The sequence below is a fragment of the Pinus tabuliformis genome, chromosome 2_1 (assembly GCF_031772625.1).
Source record: "Pinus tabuliformis cultivar Carrire ecotype Pingquan chromosome 2_1, CPIR1, whole genome shotgun sequence".
NCBI lineage: Eukaryota > Viridiplantae > Streptophyta > Pinopsida > Pinales > Pinaceae > Pinus > Pinus tabuliformis.
This window is the reverse complement of record NC_142299.1, coordinates 513,606,782-513,612,964: the sequence shown is the minus strand read 5'-3', so window position 1 is coordinate 513,612,964 and position 6,183 is coordinate 513,606,782. Positions and strand designations below refer to the sequence as shown.

The 6,183-nt window shown below is 38.8% G+C and overlaps 1 pseudogene; it reads left to right on the top strand.

Annotated features, from left to right (window-relative positions):
- The first annotated feature begins 1,545 nt into the window (after positions 1 to 1,545).
- LOC149201212 (E3 ubiquitin-protein ligase SP1 pseudogene) lies at positions 1,546 to 3,043 on the top strand (annotated as a pseudogene).
- The last annotated feature ends 3,140 nt before the right edge of the window (positions 3,044 to 6,183 follow it).

Sequence of the window (6,183 nt, the reverse complement as noted above, 5' to 3'; positions counted from 1 at the left end):
AACTTTGAACTTGTATCTCCTGGAATGTGACAATATGCTAAGTTGTCAAATATCCTGAGGTGGCTAACATCTGCCTTCTTCCCTATGAATGCTTCCTCCTATGTCATATTTACCAACGCCTTATGTGGGACCCTATTCTGAATATATATTGCATGCCTCTACTCATAAGTATAATGGGAAATCCTGGTCATACAACATGGCTCTTGCTACCTCTGATATTGAATCATATTATTCCTCTCAACAACCCCATTCTATTGAGGGTTGTAAGGAATCGTCCACTCTCTCTTTATTCCTTCCCTGGTAAAAAATGCCTTGAAATTTTCCCTGTGTAATCACCTTCATTATTTGACCAAAGAACCTTCACCTTCGTACCTATCAAATTCTCCACAAAACCTTCAAACTATTGGAAGCGATTGAAGAACTCATCCTTGTTCTTCAAGAAGTATATCCAGGTATTCCTAGTAGTCGTCAATAAAGGTTATGAAGTACTTGTACCCTCTGAGAGACTGTGTCAACATCACACCACATAATTCAAGATGAACTAAATCAAGAACACCTTTGGATTTGGTGTTAGTCATTAGAAAAGTTTCCTTGAATAACTTCCCCAACACATATCCTTTGCACAAATCATTGTGATTTTTTCTCACCTATGGAACACTTTTATTTGTCTCTCAGATAAATTTAAGTGCCCCATGATGAATATTGACCATCCTCCTATGTCATAGCTCTCTCAGATCAGTGTTGCTCACCAACTCTAACCTCTAAAGTTTGTTTCTCCTGAATCCAACAACTATGGGTTTCTTCCACTCTAGTGTTTTATTATCTCTTTCACCCCTATAAAGAGTACATTGTACCCCTTATCCTAGAGAATAGACACAAAAATCAAGATCATCTCCATTCCTGGCACATGTAACACATCATGGATGGCGTTAGAGTCGGTCTTTATATCCCTCCATCAGAGATCAAACTCTTTTTGCATTTCATTTTTAGGTGTCTCGCTCAATTCACTCAGTTGCATTCCGCTAGGGGCATGCCATAATCTGATGGAAGGGCCTTGTCACTCATTACCCCTCATGCCTTATCCTGCTAGCTCAGGTCTGTTCATCAAATCAATTTTAAGGTCATTTATAGTCTTGTTTTGGCCTCTTGTCAGAAAAGAGTTGTTATAAGATTTTTAGGTCCTTTTAGGTCTAAGATTTAGTTGATTTAGTCCTCAAAGTGCCAAATTATGCCAGCAGGCCAGAGGGAGGTTCAATAAGTTTTCATTTCAAGATGTTCATCATCAATAATGCTCAAGGTTGATTCCTCTTCAAAACTCTGTTTTGAAGAGGAAATCATCAAATTAATTGTTTGTAATAAGTATGTATTTTTAAAGTCCTCCGCCATGAAGTACTTCAAATGCAGACTCTGGTCATCCTTTGTCGACACCATGCCACCACCCCTGCAAAAGTCGACAAGATTCATCATCAGCTCAAAAATCAGTGGAAACAAAGAACAGAGTATGTATTAAAGGTGTAAAGTGTCAAAGTTCAAAATATTGCAGAAATGGGTTTGTCAAAAGAAAGAATCAAAGTCCTATATATACATAAGTTATTTTCACATTCGATGATCCATATGCACGCCAAAGACATCAGCGAAATCCAAGATAAAACAAGGAAGTGAAAAAATGAAGTTTTGAAGCCAAACTGTGTGTTGAAACCAGCTGCGCGGCGCATTGGAGGAAGGCGCGGGGCACATAGGCTACGCGGCGCATTGGACCCATTTTCACAATGTAAAAATACACTGTCGCGGCGCATCCAAGAGGCGTGGCGCACTGGGTTTGTGCGTGGCGCACAGAGCCAACAGTCATGTTTTGTCATTGCCTTTGCTTCCATTTGTCCCAAGGAAGCTGCTATTCTCAGGTCTATGAAGCAGGTGAACCAACTCAGAGATCTAACTTTACTTCTGGATACAGCATGTGAAGTCTTACCTTTGGTTGTTTCAGTTATTGGACAGTTTGGATCTGAAACACCAATTAATTGCCAAAACAATAGTCTCAGATGCGTTGATTTGGAGGAGACGGTTGAGCAACATTTCTTAAAGCACAGCGATGCGGGCTGGATTCCAGACTCTGCTTTGATGCTTCCAATAATTAAAGAGGTCCCATGGTATCTGGAGGATGGAACAGGCAGTATATATGTTGTTGGTGCTCGTGGAGCAAGGGGCTTAGAATTATCTGTTGCAAGTGAAGTTTTTGAAGAATCTGGCCAGTCACCTGTGCGTGGTACACTAGACTATTTGCAAGGCCTTAAGATGCTTGGAGTGAAGAGAGTCGAGAAAATACTTCCCATAGGCACTACTCTGACAGTTGTTGGTGAGGCCATGAAATACGACATAGGGACAATTCGAATTCAGAAGCCTCGCAAAGGTCATTTTATGTCTCTCCAGAGAGTATTGACCAACTTATTGCAAATCTTGGTAAATGGGCAAGGTGGTACAAGTGGGATTAACCATTTTTAGTTTGTATTTAATGACAACACATGCCATCCAGTATATTATGGAAAGGAGAAGGCACCGTGAATGGCAAAGAAGGGTAAGGAGAGCTGCAGCTCAGCGGAGGGAGCAGAATGCCCATGAAGGGGTTCAGAATGATGCAGGGAGCGAACATAATCATGAAGTGAAAAGGGAGAATCCCATGCCAGCTCTGTGTATAATATGTTTGGAGCAAGAATATAATGTAGTCTTTGTTCCATGTGGCCATATGTGCTGCTGTACATCATGCTCATCACGCTTATCAGAATGTCCTCTGTGTCGGAGGCACATTGAACAAGTAGTCAGGACGTACCGGCACTGATACTAAATATATATTGAGAATGCCACAGGCAACTCTAAAAATATACATTGAGGAATTGGACATTTAGTGATTTGGATGGTGTAATTCAATGTGATCTCCAATTCCTTTCAAGGGATAAATGGTTATTTGTATGTCTGGCGGGGTCTAAATGCCACAACTCGCTAAATAAAATAGTAGCCATTTAACTAATCCTCTTTGAATGTGGCGATCAAAGGGGAATGGTTCTGTAATGGGAATTGCGAAATTGAAACAAGAAGAAAAACCGAAACTGAAACATAATGCTTCTAATAGAGCAAAGAGCAATGTGGGGCAAGGAAAGAGCCCCAAATTTTGCAAAGGATGCTAATTATAAAAAATTGGTTTTATTCAAATGGCAAATGTAAAGGGAAAGCGAACGGTCAAAGACCGAACGCCTAAATTTAAAACGTAGATATCTACCGTGGCAGAGAAATAGGATTTGATCACCTATTTTTGACTTCAGTTATGGTTCAAAGGGTTTGCGCTACAGGTTCTGCCTACTCATTGGTCATCAATTGAACGCTACTCTCTTTCAGAACAAATGGTTGGCTCTTCAGTTTCAGTTTGTTAATGATGATTAAACAACTCCCTATTTTCATCGATTTGTTTTCCCACCTCTTAGTTTATTTATTGCATTGTAAATCATTTGTAAAAGGTCGGAGTTTCTGGGAGAAGTGTGGAAGGAAAACTCAACGTTTCATTGTACAGTTTGGCCAAGAAATTAATAAAATGATGCAGCTCTGATTCATGAGATTCCTGTGGTATGAGTTTGGCATATGTCTTTTCTTTCTGTTTCATATGTATCTTGTTATGTTTTACTGTCCATTCATGATCATTTCCAGTTGAATGCTTTTAAGTAAGAAACGTGGAATCCAGCTTACTGCTCTGCCTTGGGAAGGCATTCATGCTTTGTGTCTCTTCTTCTGTCTGAAAAGGATTCATGTGTATACCCTTTTCAGCTTCTCAACAGTTTTTTCACTCCATATTATTTCAGTTTGATTGCTAAACCTCCTGCCTATCTTGCCTCACGAAATACTCTGTGTCTTTGATTTAATTTCTCAACTCAAGCTGTCCTTTGTCCCATACAGTCCTGAAAATTCAGTCATTCATTAAATCATCTCTTTCATATTTATTTACTAGCCTAAAATTAGTTTTTATTTCAGTAATCTCCAGCCCCATTAATTATCTTTTGCTGAGATTGACCTGGAGAGAGCCCTCTCCTGTCCTCGTAGGGCTAGATATGAGGCTGAGCATGGTTTGATGTTGACCCTGGATCCTACCTTTTCAGCCTGAGGCAAATCTAGGCTCTAACAGATGGGAATCGGCTTACTAGACTCCCTTTGAAATAGAAAGTCCCCCTCCTAATTGGGTTGCATTTGGATTTGTTCCCCATCTCGATCTGGAATTTGATGACCTCCTCCTTGTAACTGGAGAAGTAATCCCTAACTTTTTTGATATGAAATGATGTCCCATTGTCTATATACCAAACACCCTGTGAGGTCAAGCTAGTTAGGCAAGCTATGAATGTGAACTCCTCTTTCATCCTACTGGAAATCTCATCTGCACTAATTGGAGTTGTCTACTTCTTGCCCTTATTTTCACCTTTCTTCCTATGTGGGAAATTTTTGACATAGTGGCCAAACTCATGACAACCATAGCACTTGACCTTTGAAAGGTCCTTCTTATTTTTCTCTCCTTTGGGGCTAGGTCCTTTGTTAGAACCCTTCTTTGTTTTTGCCTTTCCTACTAGAGCTATGTTTTCATGTTCTCCTTCACCTTTCTTGTTCTTACTGCTACTACCACTAATAAGACTCTGCCTAATCTCCTCCTAAGTGAAATTTCTTCATAAATGATTTCAACTCGGTAGGGTATCTCGTCCATTAATCACTTAAATGAATGCATCCCACTGCATTGAGAACTCGTTCAAGGTTGTTCTCATGAGCTCGGCACCTTCTAGTTTCTCTCCAATAGCTACTGACTCATATTTGACAAGTTTGAGCCTAGTGAGGTACCTAACAACTTCTTCTCATTTTCTCATTCAGGTATTCCTCAGCTTCTCTCTTAGGTTCGATTTGTTGTTCATGGTAGCATTCTGGAACACATTTAGGATGGAATACTAATCTTCTTGGTTGTATCCAACTCTACGATATGTGGAACAATATGATCCTTAACCCCATCTAGGATTATTTTCCTTGCCTTGGCATCTTCCTCCTTGTATGCAAGAAGTTGTGTTGTATCTGTTGGCACAGATACAACACTGGTCATGTATTCCTTGAGACCATTCTCTTCTAGCAACAATAAAAACCTAGCTTTCTAGACACAAAATTTAGATGCACCATCCAATTTGTCCTAATCACTTAATCCATCTTAAGCCATTTATCTGAAACCCTCAGAAATATAAGCAAACCCCAAATAAATCTAAAGAAATAGATTTGGTTTTATAAACCCTTGGTCTTCTCTTCCTGTACCCAGCGCTGAGCTTCTTTTTCCCTCAGATCTTATCTAATACCATGTTAAAATTCTGTTGTAGTTAATCTAGTAATTATTCACCTATCGTTTAATGATTATTTGTCCCAACAAATTAATATATTTCAAATACTAAATAAAAAAACAATTGCAAATTTCAACAATTATATAAACCACATGAACTGAGAAAACATCAAACATAAAATCGCCAAAAATATTTTGGACAAATTCTCCTTAAAAAATACCCAAGGTGGTGAAAACCAGTTCTACATATGAGGGTTTATATGATTAATTCTTTAGAAAATTGAGAATGTACATAAACTACTTGTCTGACACTCACAAAGATCCAGCAATTTTCTTCTTCACTGTATTTGACTGTTAAATTTAGATAAAAATGGTATGTTCTATGCTTTGGCACAATTTACTTCAATGTTCCTTTAGTAGCCCAATGAAAATTTCCAATTATATCCAGTAGAAATCACATTGACAATAAATGTAGATAAAACATAAAAACATGTGCACAAGACAAGCCAAGACAAGAGGACACAAGATTTGGCAAATGGCAGGAAAAAAAAACCCCAATGTGGGGAAAACCCTTTGATCAAATCTTCTTATTATTATTCAACAGTTCAACAGAGAGAGAGTGCATAGATCAAATTCACTTGCCTAATACATATTCAAAACAACCCTGTCAAAATCAGCGATCAACAACAATCAACTGTAGCCCTAACCAGAGAGTCAATGCTGCTCAAATCAACACCAAAATGTCCTTCAAGCAGCTTGGTCAACATCATTCAAATCGGCCTTCAAGGAGAGTCAAAGTCAACTCAAAACAGTTCAGTAAAACCCAGTCAAAAGAGAGAGAA